This window comes from Bufo gargarizans, chromosome 5 (genome assembly GCF_014858855.1).
Source record: "Bufo gargarizans isolate SCDJY-AF-19 chromosome 5, ASM1485885v1, whole genome shotgun sequence".
NCBI lineage: Eukaryota > Metazoa > Chordata > Amphibia > Anura > Bufonidae > Bufo > Bufo gargarizans.
In genome coordinates this window covers 308,028,640-308,041,742 of record NC_058084.1, presented here as the reverse complement: position 1 = coordinate 308,041,742, position 13,103 = coordinate 308,028,640, and the positions used below count along the sequence as shown (strand labels likewise).

General features: G+C 41.4%; 1 protein-coding gene across 2 annotated transcripts in view; it reads left to right on the top strand.

Annotated features, from left to right (window-relative positions):
- BCL2 (BCL2 apoptosis regulator) overlaps positions 1–13,103 on the top strand; it is a 208,803-nt gene that overhangs the window by 185,093 nt on the left and 10,607 nt on the right. The window lies entirely within an intron of this gene.

Here is a 13,103-nt window from a genome sequence, read left to right as displayed (position 1 = left end):
TGGCTATTGCAGTCTCTTGTCCTCATATATAGCTGCATTGTTTCTGGGCAGCAGATCACTGTTTAGGCCGCACGATCTGCTGCCCAGAAACTATTATTTACTTGCCTGCAGGAAAGACCGTTTCACCCGATGAGCGAGCATTTCACTAGATCATTGGGTGATTGGCTGCACCTTTTATACGGCAGATTGTCGGCAACAAGTGTTCGCAGGAACATTCCTTTCACTATAATCTGCCCGACTGAAAACTCCTGAACTGGTACAAAGACCTTTGGGGTCATTTATCAATCTGGTATAAAGTAGAACTGGCTTATTTGTCCATAGCAACCAATCAGATTCCACCTTTCATTTTCCAAAGAAGTTGTCAAACATGGAATGTGATTGGTTGCTATGGGCAACTACGTCAGTTCTACTTTACACCAGTTTGATAACTGGCCCCACTTGTTTCTATGGTTCACACGGGTAGTTTTATACACCTTTTACTCTCTACTTTTCTCTCACCATAATCTCTCATAGCTTCTGCCGTTTGCTATCGCCAGCTCAAAAAAACAGACCGGGCATAATTTACAGTTTACAGGAGATAAGCTAGCCATGCACACAAAATGCGTGAATGTCAGTAGATCATGCTATCAATCTAACCTCAGTTGCTCAATAGCTGTTAAAGGGGTCTGCTATTCCCCTTGTCATGTGGCAACATACATCCTTGGCTGATCCAAATGCACATGTTCTTGGGGTAATTGGTTAAGGCTACTTTCATACTTGCGGTAGCCTTTTCCGGTAGGCTGTTCCCTAAGATTTAGGAAGATTAACTGACAGTCATGTTGTAAGATCTGCTTTTGATGCTTTGGTGTCATCACTTGCTGCCTAACAAGGCTGCTGTTAAGCAAAGGCCCAGATATATTTCCCGGACATAGCACCTTGAAAATTATATTTATTAAGAAGATCAGTAGTAAGTAATGACTTTAACATATACCATGTTTTTCCTGACCTTCTCATACAATAAAGGTGGATTCAAACAGATTATTAGGAAGGAGCGTTTCTGCTAACGTTTGTTCCCGGCAATTTGCCGGTGTGAAGGTGCTGCCGATCACCCAATGAACTAGCGAACTGCTCGGCCTCATACTGTGGAGGTGATCAGTGCTTGTAAATGCAGCGATCACCTCCACTGACTGAGCAGCCGACTGCCGAGAAGGAACGTTTCCTTCCCGATAATCTGCTGCTCGTTGCACCATGTAAATGCAGCTCAAGACTAGTTTTATCTAGGTAAAAGATCTGAAAAATCTACTATAATCCCGCAGGTTTGTATTTTCCCTTTGTATAGTTCTAATGTAAAGTGATTGATTTATAGCAATTGCCACTAAAGGGCTTTCTATAGTATTCAGGATTATGCTGGCATTGCTGTTTGCATAACCCGTTGTCTGGGGCAGGATCATGTCACTTATCACAATCCCATTGTCTTTTGTGAGAGCTTCGCAGTCAATCTTGTTGAGGTTTAGTAATCTTCTCACGATACAGTTGCTATGGTTTGGCATATTAAGAAGAACAATGAGTAACATAAATTAAGTCACCAAAGTGAAGCTGGGAACTTGTAGTGAGAATGACAGTCTGTATAAAAAGAAAAGAAACTAAAACCCAGTAGTATCCATGTGAACTGTTTCTTGTGCCCGTGAAAAAAAAAAGTCTCTGATTTTTTTATTTTTTTTGTCTGGTGGTACTTGTCTAGATTATTTTTGTGTTAATTTGTATCATTTTACAGGTCACAGTAAACACTGGTAATGAGGTTTATCAGTATATTGAGCTACAGACATGCATTACTTATAATCTTTATCATTCATTACGCTTTCCTTATTATGCATGGGTCCTACACCCCCACCGATCAGCTGTTTGATGCGACCTAGCTGTCTGCGAGTGCCACAGCTGCTTCTTATGCCAGTAATGTGCTGATAATCGGTCACGTGGCTTAGAACCATCTCAATCCCATTCAAGGGAATGGGGCTGAACTGCAATACCAAGCACAGCCTCTGTCTAATGGATGGCGCTGTTCATAAGCATCGGAGTGCCGCAACCTCTTTAAACTGCTGACCAGCAGTGGGTACCAGGCGTCAGATCCTCACTGATCACATACTGATGACCTATCCTGTGCATATTGTAGGTCATCAGTGTTTAAACACTCGGACAACCCATTTAATGTGTGTATGGACCCTGTACGACGGCACACAGAGCCTTCACAGTTGCATATTATGGACCCATAGGCACACCATATGCTACTGTATGGTGCCTCTGAGTCATCTTAATTTTCCCTGGAGACAATGCTTTTTAATTCTTCATGGCGTCAAATGTAATCTTCTGCTTGCCTGTGTATAAAATTGGGACGGAGGGACAATATTGGAGCCATATTATGGGTCCATACAGTACAGATTTATAATACACATACAGGAGACCTAACAGTGATTGCATTTTTTTCCTTGCCTTATCATACTGTACCCCTACAGCAAACATCAATATTTCCGCAAACCAGAACATTGCAGAAAGGTATTTAGACTTGACTTTTATATTTGGTAGTAAGTTTTATGGAAAAGTGGCTGGTGTTTTTATTGATGAGTTGAATCAATAAATTTACCCTCAGGTTGTTCACGTTCCTCACAGTTAGTGCAAATAAAATACCTTACATGGTGCCAGACAAAAATATTCAATCCTTGAAAGAAAAGTGTACATATCGAGATCCATTCATACTGGCATACTGTCGACCGAAGAATTGTTAGTGCAGTTGTTTGGGCACATACAGTTTTGTTATTGTCGTCAGGAAACCCCTGTTTACATGAGGCGATGTACTGCCGAGAACCATGATTTTTATTCCCGCATAAATGAGAAGATCAATGTCAAAGAAGCATTTGCATGTTTGTCATCTGATCGCAGTTACATGGAGCAATAATTGGGAACATTCACCCAGTCATTGGCCCATTAGTGTATGGTGGATTGTATGGAGGGTTCCACAAGCAGCTGTAGTTTTCATTATTCGACCATTACACTTCTGTTCCCACCGTAAACCCACAAGAACACTCTAATTCTAAGTTCCAGTGTATATCTTAATCTCCATGACAGCTGAGAACAAAAGTGGAATCTCATCTCCTGCTATTAGGGTCCATTCACACATCCGCAAAATTGGTCCGCATCCGTTCCACAATTTTGTGGAACGGGTGCGGACCCATTTATTTTCAATGCTGTCCGCACTCCTGTTCCGTGGCCCTGCAAAAAAAAAAAAAAAAAATAGAACATGTCCTATTCTTGTTCGCATCCATGGACAAGAAAAGGCATTTCTATTATAGTGCTGGCCATGCGCTGTCCACAAAATGCGGAACGCACATGGCTGGTGTCCGTGTTTTGCAGACGTGTGAATGGACCCTTAAAGTGTAACTGTCATTTCGATTTAGTTTTAATATAGTGCAGAGACACAGATGTTAAACATTTTTTTAAAATACTTTATTAGAGAAAGATGTTTCTTTGTACAAGAAAACAGGGTGTAGAGAGTCTTCTTGGCAGAACTGCCAGTGTTGTTAAAGGGGTTGTCTGCTTTTTACTATTGATAACCTATCCTCAGGCGGGGGTCCGACTTCCAGCACTACCATTGACCAGCTGTTTAAAGAGAAAGCAGTGCTGCCTTCTCTGCTCTGTTTACCTGCACGCCACATAATTACAAGTAGGGCATCCCTATTCATATCTATGAGCCAGCTCTCTCTGTTCATGTGCATATGCAGGAGCCGTCCCATAGAAGTGAATGGGGACGCCATACTTGTAATTACACCTGCTCACCACTGCAATTGCTGCGGTGAGCAGATAAGCAGAGCAGGGAAGACGGCACTGCTTTCTCTTCAAACAACTGATTAGCAGAGGTGCTGGGTGTCCGACCCCCAGCCGATCTGATATTGATTACCTATCCTAAGGATAGGTTTATCAATAGTAAAAAGTGGACAACCCCTTTAAAGAGGGGCTCGTTCCCTTCCCAATGCAGCCTGCTATTGGCTGCTCCCCTGTCGCCAGATGTTTTGATCTGAGCAACGAGGAGATGCAGCAGCAGCCGTGACAGGATCTGGAGCGTCGCGGGTTCTGGGGAGCAGGCAAGTATATTCCATACAAGGGGTATATTTTAGATCTCATATAACCCCTTTTAGGAGAGTCTGTCTTCAGTCTTCAGTTCTACTGAGCCCTAAAGATGCCTGTATAAAAAGTTTGATAGTCAGTAATAGTTAGGGCTTGTGTATATGGTCAAGGACTGGGGTAAGTGACAAGAAGCTGGCTGGAAGCCTCTGTATGTTATACGCAAGCATCTTCAGTGCTCAGTAGAACTGAAGACTAGTGATGGCCAGTTCGCAGTGTTCGCCGACGAACACATGCGATCTGCCATCTTCACTCCCAAGCCCGGCAATGCAGAGGTAAGTTCTTACCTGTGCCTGTGCCGCGAGCCGCTCTGAAACACATGCGGTCACCGGGAGCAGGCAATTCCGAGAACAGCCCGATGAAGCCGGGCTTGGGAGTGAAGATGGCAGATCGCATGTGTTCGTCGGCGAACACTGCGAACTGGCCATCACTACTGAAGACAGACTCTTCTTAGAAACACTCAGAGATTTGCAAAGAAGTCTCTTTATACCCTGTTTTGTGGTACAAAGATTCATCTTTCCCTAATAAAGTATATTTTAAAAATGTTCGATATCCCTTTCCTTATAAAAAATAATCTGAAATAATAGTTACACTTTAAACATCAGCTGGAACCCGCTCTGAAAAACCCAATCTGAAAAACTCTCCTGAATGATTACAGTGGAAATCTTCTGCTTTTACTGGAGTTCCCCTTGAAATATGATTGACAGGGAAATCCTAAGCTTTTCCAGAAAAAGATAAGCAGTTGGAATCAGATTGTGTATATTGTATGGACCTATAGAGCTGCCCGATATGTCTGCATACCTATAGCAGGTGCACACAATAAGAGAAATAGCGCATAGTAAATATAAATATTATTACCACTTGCTTGCTGGGTTTCATAACCGGTAATGAGTAAAACTAAAACTCCAGTCTAGAAGCAGGTATGTTTACATCCGTACGAGCACAACATCGCTCTCAGCTAAGGCGACCTTAATGAGATGTGGTTAAGTCTGTGTAGAAAGGGTGAGAAGAATGGTCTTCATTGATTAGAAGAAAAAGGGGAAATGTGTCTTCCTGCACTTGTGAAAGTTCTGTGTGGGTGGTAGGCAGGGCTCGGATGAGGAAGTTAGGACTTCCTTTCAATACCTGAGTAGTACAGCTGGTTGGAAGAGTCATTACTTCCCCCTCTGTCACTGGACAGGATTTCCTCATGGGTAAGAATGTGCTGACTGAAGCATTGTAAGGACTTCGTATACTGAATGGGAATTCCTCCCTGCATATCAGCTCACTAACCTCAGCGCAGACACATAATTATCTCATGTGTCAGTGGTGGTCACTGCTAGAGCAATGCTGCAAAACTGATGACTCGGGAGAAAAATCTTGACCTGAAAATACTTTTTCATTGTAGTGTCCTACACAGCAGATTCTACTGTTCTTAACAGCCGCATTGACTGTGTTTTCCTCTATCACTCAGATCATATAGAATGACTGCTTATATCAGCACATTAAACGGTTAATCATTTTGCCTTCTATAAGATTTTATAGGTTCATGGTAAAAGAGCATAGACACTGAAAAGTATTTGAATAAGGGCTCCGACCGTTGGGGCCGGACCCATTCACTGGAATGTGGTTCACGAATCACGATCCACATGCAACGGTCTTCACCGCAAAAAAGTAGTGGATGCACTACTTTTTTGCCGTGCGGAGGCACGGACAGAAACCCCACGGAGGCACTCCGTAGTGGTTCCGTGCCTCCATTCCACACTGACCTTCTAGATTGTGGACCCATTCAAGTGAACGGGTCCAAATCCGTGATGTGATGCCAGAATGGTTGGGGCCCATATACTTTTTGTGGTTCTCGCCTTCTCCTGCTTGCCTTGTGACAGTTTAAAATCTACAACAGCCTCCTAGCTGCTGTAGATATCTTAAGATTCTCAGATTCACAAAAATAAATGTGCCAGGCCTGCTGCGCTGCCCGCTTCCTTGGCACACACCCTTTTCTTGGTATTTCCGAAAAGTGGTGAGGAGGGGGAGGATTGGAAAATGTTGCCACAAAAATGACGTGCAACAAAATCGGCGACTTCAATTCGCCCCTATTGTGGCATAAATCACTTAATAAATGCATCTTATAAATTTAGGGATTTATTAAGACCGGTGATTAAGGTCCCTCTGCACTGCTGGCGGACGCGGCAAAGTTTGGAGCTTCCTTTAACAGGCCAAGAGACAGACTTGAATCTACACCAGCTCTCTTGCTGGTGTACATTTAGGACATTTTCCACGCCAAAACTAGCCTACTGGCCCGCCCTCTTCCCTGTCTAGATTTTGCAGCAAAAATTCCTGTGCAACAGAATCTGCAACTTTAACCCCTTCAACCACTGTGGTTAGCGCACTCCACAGGTGGCTGATCCCAGCTGTATCATACAGCAGGCACCTGTTCGTAATGACAGGGAAGGGGTGATCGCGCCGAACCCCGTCTTTTAACCCAGCAGATGCCACGATCAACACTGATCGCGGCATCTGAAGCAAGGCAGAGGGATGCAGCTCAAGTACCATAAAAAAAAAAAATCCCTAATACATTTTTCTAGACCAAAATATAAAAAAGCTATGGCTATCAGGTTTTTTATTTAGTTGTTATTTTTTTAAACGTAGTAAAAAAATAAAAATAAAAGTTTGGTATCGCCATATTTGTACTGAGCCGCTGAATAAGGACTTCATGTCATTTTTAGTGCACAGTGAACGCTGGGGGATCTTATCCTGCAAAAAAATAAGCTTTCATATGGCTATAAGAATGGAAAAATTAGAGAAGTTTTGGCTATTGGAACGTGGGGAGGAAAGCACAAAAATGCAAAACCAAAAATGGGCCCGGTACTTAAGGGGTTAATACTCCAAAAAGTGGCATACATGTGATAATAAATGAACATCTTATCTTTTTTAAATGCCAATTTAAAATAGGAATGTTTACAATAGCGCCCCCATTGCTTATAGATCCTGATGACCATCTGGCCGTGCAGGTAGCAAATCTCCTGCCCATCAAATGCCTCGACACTACGGGCAGGAAGGAAGCTTGGTTGGAATTTACCAGATTACAAGTTCTGAGATCCAATTGTGATTTTAACATCTGATTTAGATTTTTTTTTTTTCCCCCCACTGAAAACAAAGATCTTGAAAATGGGGCGCATTTGAAACATGCTGTATAGAAAGTAGCAAGTAAGCTGATCCCAGTGCGCACCGAAATGCCTGGTATAATAGCTGAGTACCTATCTAGCAACATTTGATCAAAGCAATTATTTTTCTAGAATGAGGAACTCCTCATTCCAAGTAAACAAATCTGAAAATTTCAAATGTATATTTCATAAAATTAATTCAAATTGATAAAATCATTTGTTCTGGCAGTTCTCTGAATTCATCTCGACACCCAACAAAGGTAAAATAATGAGAAGAAAGATTAGAGTAGATATGATAGATGTGGTCTTATGGTTGTCTACATTTTCATGCAGCTTCCTACTCTTGCTTCTTCCAGATTCTGGGGTTTCTGCAGTTCGTCTTTGTGTTGCATTTTCTTGTTCTAGTGTGCCCTTTCTTTCTTGCTGGTATGTTAAATGAAATCCATATGCTGAGTGCACTGTATAGATTAAGTCATCTGTGTGCACAGTTGTTCTTCAATATATACAACTATTTAAAAGCAAGGCCTGTTTCTTCTAGGAGTTCCTGTTCCTTCCTTGAATTCGTAAGCCCAGATAGTCCTTATAAAATATAAAACCTGTGCACTTTTTCAACTCCCTTGTGTCCTTTAAGTAGCCAGGTGATTACACACTAAGATGAAAATTGACCTAAAAGGTAATTTGTAACACTACCAAAAAGAATAGTAGGAATGATCCCTGCCTTGGCCCAGTCTAAGGAAATACTTAGATGCGGCAGATTCTGCATGTGCATGTACGTAGATTAGAAACAATGAGTGAAAACTGCACTGAATTTCTGTTACATTTCCGCAATACCATTTACAATTTGCTCTAAAATCTGCACAAAAAATTTCCACCATGTGTGTATAAAGGCCCTATTTAACTAATGGCACTAAATTATCTAATATTTTTGTTGCAGAATGCACCTGAAAAATCTACAACAATTCTGGATTGTGTGATCACTAGGGATGAGCGAATCGGAGTCCACTTCGTGGACTTTAATCCGAATTTTAGCGTAAATTTAATTCGCCGCATAGCTGGATTTCCTCATGCTTCGAGGTAGCAAGTCAATTTAACCTGAAATAATTTAAAAAAAAATACTTATCCATTTGCTAACGAGTGGTTGCCCACCGTCATCTTGATTGAAGATCTCAGCCGAAATCCCACGCAGTGACGTATGGAGTCACCACGTCGGATGAGATTTGACGCCAGATCTTCAGTAAAAATAGTGGCAGGCGACCCATCGAGAGCAAATGAATCAGGTTAATGTTATTATTTTACACTTTGTAATGTATGTCAGATGCAGCAGTCATGTATGACTGTGCATCTGAGTGGTACAGTGGCAGGTGGACGGCGCAATCTGCGCTACCTGTCATTGCACCCAGTACTTACAAAAGAAAAGGTGACTTTTATTGTTTATGGACTTTCCTTGTTTGTGAACGAACACCAAGCCATCTGCGTTTTGTGATGCAACTTATCTGCCTTTTTTTATATACACCAATGTGGGAATAAAGACTGCTGTCTAATTCAAGAACTGTGTACTTTGCCTCTATACTGCATCCGCTAGTCCTAACTACCAGAGCGAATCCCAACAATATACAAATATAGCTTGCTTATGCCCTTTTTTCCCATTTGCCTTAGAGCTGAAACCGTTTTCTTACGCCCCCTGCTGGTAATGTCAGGATTTAGGGCTGCTGAAACTGACTATTTAATACAGTGGGATGCGAAAGTTTGGGCAACCTTGTTAATCGCCATAATTTTCCTGTATAAATCGTTGGTTGTTAAGATAAAAAAAATGTCAGTTAAATATATCATATAGGAGACACACACAGTGATATTTGAGAAGTGAAATGAAGTTTATTGGATTTACAGAAAGTGTGCTATAATTGTTTAAACAAAATTAGGCAGGTGCATAAATTTGGGCACCACAAAAAATAAATGAAATCAATATTTAGTAGATCCTCCTTTTGCAGAAATTACAGCCTCTAAACACTTCCTGTAGGTTCCAATGAGAGTCTGGATTCTGGTTGAAGGTATTTTGGACCATTCCTCTTTACAAAACATCTTTAGTTCATTCAGGTTTGATGGCTTCCGAGCATGGACAGCTCTCTTTAAGTCACACCACAGATTTTCAATTATATTCAGGTCTGGGGACTGAGATGGCCATTCCAGAACGTTGTACTTGTTCCTCTGCATAAATGCCTTAGTGGATTTTGAGCAGTGTTTAGGGTCGTTTTCTTGTTGAAAGATCCAGCCCCGGTGCAGCTTCAGCTTTGTCACTGATTCCTGGACATTGGTCTCCAGAATCTGCTGATACTGAGTGGAATCCATGCGTCCCTCAACTTTGACAAGATTCCCAGTCCCTGCACTGGCCACACAGCCCCACAGCATGATGGAACCACCACCATATTTCACTGTAGGTAGCAGGTGTTTTTCTTGGAATGCTGTGTTCTTTTTCCTCTATGCATAACGCCCCTTGTTATGGCCAAATAACTCAATTTTAGTTTCATCAGTCCACAGCACCTTATTCCAAAATGAAGCTGGCTTGTCCAAATGTGCTTTAGCCCACCTCAAGCGGCACTTTTTGTGCTGTGGGCGGAGAAAAGGCTTCCTCTGCATCACTCTCGCATACAGCATCTCCTTGTGTAAAGTGTGCCGAATGGTTGGACGATGCACAGTGACTCCATCTGCAGCAAGATGATGTTGTAGGTCTTTGGTGCTGGTCTGTGGTTGACTCTGACTGTTCTCACCATTCGTTGCTTCTGTCTATCCAAGATTTTTCTTGGTCTGCCACTTCGAGCCTTAACTTGAACTGAGCCTGTGGTCTTCCATTTCCCCAATATGTTCCTAACTGTGGAAACAGACGGCTGAAATCTCTGAGACAGCTTTCTGTATCCTTCCCCTAAACCATGATGGTGAACAATCTTTGTCTTCAGGTCATTTGAGAGTTGTTTTGAGACCCCCATGTTGCTACTTTTCAGAGAAAATTAAAAGAGGAGGGAAACTTACAATTGCCCCCCTTAAATACTCTTTCTCATAATTGGATTCCCCTGTGTATGTAGGTCAGGGGTCACTGAGCTTACCAAGCCAATTTGAGTTCCAATAATTTGTTCTAAAGGTTTTGGAATCAATAAAATGACAACAGTGCCCAAATTTATGCACCTGCCTAATTTTGTTTAAACAATTATAACACACTTTCTGTAAATCCAATAAACTTCATTTATCACTGTGTGTGTCTCCTATATGATATATTTAACTGACATTTTTTATCATAACAACCAACGATTTATACAGGAAAATCATGACGATTAACAAGGTTGCCCAAACTTTCGCATCCCACTGTAGGCTTTCAGCGGTCAGCTTGGGTTTTTCTCAGTACCAAGTTGATACTGTGGCTTATGATCAATGGTGTAGATTAGAATGGTTTTTGTTTATGGGGACAATCAGCCAGTTTAATTGAGCAGTTTCTGGTTTGGCCCCACATTTACACCCTATTTCTGCACCATTGACTGGTATATGAAGAATCCGTTTAGTATACCCCTTTCTATTTTAATCTTTAAACATTACTAATAAAGATCTTTTGTTTCCATTTTAGCATCACTAGTTTGCTATGTAAATAAAATACGTTTATAGGTGACGTAAACCAGTTTTGTCTTAACTAGCCTTTTGTGAGCACTGCTGAAACTAGACCCAAAGCAAAGGTGCCTAATATATAACTGGGCCTTGGCAATGGTCTAGTTATAATATACTAGTGATACCTCTGCTGTATTTCATGAAATAATATGAAAGATCCATTTCCCCCATGTAGTGAGAAGATACCTCACTGTAACTGAACCCCTTCTGCTTTGTGATTGTGTTTCTATTGAAGTTTGAAATTAGTGTATTGTTATTGTATTGACACATATTTTTGTACTTTGATGTTTATTTTACCTGATAATTATTGATGATCTTTCCCTTCAGAACACACAATTTTATCTTTCCCTTTATATTTGTAGCAATTATTGTTAGTGATTGGGCGCTTTCTCATTCTCTCAGGTCCACTGCACCAGCGGTTGATGTAGGTTTGGCTCTCTAATTTAGATCTTATCTTGGTCTGTTAGTATTTCTAGTGGTCTCACCTCATTTTACATTTGCCTCATGCTTTATATTGGATTTTTATATGCTGGTTTATAATATGTATGCCCATTTCTGGCAATTCAGTGGACCTGTGTGTCGGTTATATTTATCATATTGCATACCGCACTTTGTTCTAAATGTATACAATTTTTGATGTGTGTCTGTCGGATTGACTGACTGTCGGATGTGCATTTATGGGGTGGTTCTTGTGACTCTCTCTTGGGTCAGGTCATACCGTTTCATGTTTTCCTCACCACCCCTTGCACTCTGTGTATTATTCGGTGTGGCCCCTGATTCCTTCATTCCATGGTCTGCTTTGTCATGTTACTGGTTAAAAATCTACACTTAAAAAAATAAAAAAAATAATAGAAAGCTACAAAAATTGTGTGTATGGCTTTTACCGAGCAAAGTAGTGAGTGGGCAACCTTGTCTTGTGTCATGCTTTTTATTCAGTTACATAACTCTGCATTTAAAGTATTTGAAACGCTGTTCTCCGTGGTGAAGGTCCTGTAAATATTTTGATCATCGTTGTCTTCCTACTCAGAACATTGATTTATGAGTTAGTTTATTGCAAAACGCTTATGATCACCCCTAATGCCAATTGCCTGGTGCAATGATAAAAATGTTATTCCCTATGGAGATATCTGTTGCAGCCATGAAGGCTGTTTGTTTATTGGGTAATTGATGACACCTCTACATGGGCTAATTATCAGGAACAAGCGTTCATACGAAGTTCAGTCCTGATAATTGGCCCTAAAATACGCCCTTGTAAAGGTGCCTTTAGCCTTTTTCCTTTTTTCTATACCCTTTGTTAGGCCGAGTTCCGGCGGAGGAACAGACTGCCAAGTTCACCGTATTCGGCATAATTTGGATACCACCGTGCACCAAGGGATTCCCATTCGCTGTAATGGGATCTGGCTGCTTTCCAGCATATATTCTGGCTTTCAGCCGGACAAAAAAATGTTGCATGTAGCATTTTTTGTACAGCTGAAAGCTGGCATCTACGCTGGATACAATAAATTTCAGCACTCTGTTCCTCCTCCAGAACAGGCTTCCGGAATTAAAAGCGCAGATTTGAACCTGTTGCCATTTGTATATCATATATCGTATATATACTATCCTCAGGTTAAATAATTAGTATCTGATAGGGGTTAGACTCATGGCCTGGGCACACCTCAGCCCCTTGGGGGCTGAGCTGTAGTCCCAAGCACAGTTGCTATCCAAAGGACGGTACTGTGCTTGGTAAGCTGCAAGGAGACAGTGGCGCTCAATGGGAGTGCTGCTGCTGCCTCCTCAAACAGCTCATTGGCAGGGGTTCCAGATGTCTGACCCCGCCAATCTGATATTGATGACCTATCTTATAAATGCCCTGCATAACCCATTTAATTGAGTTTGCTATGAATCTAATGTGTATAGATAGAAAAGCAGGTGGTGGGTAGGTGGTTAGATAAAAATTTAATTCTGCAATGAAAATCTGCAACGCAGGATAGTACATTGTGATTTTGAGATCCTGCCGTGAATGTGTTACATGAGGATGTTGCTGTGGGTTTGTTGCATACTTGTGAAAAAGGTATGAAGGATTTTTTTTCTGCTGCTTCTGAGCTCATTTGGCAGCTACATTCACAATTCTAATGCTCGTCATTGCCAACAGTCAATAATTTTGTCAACAAGCACACC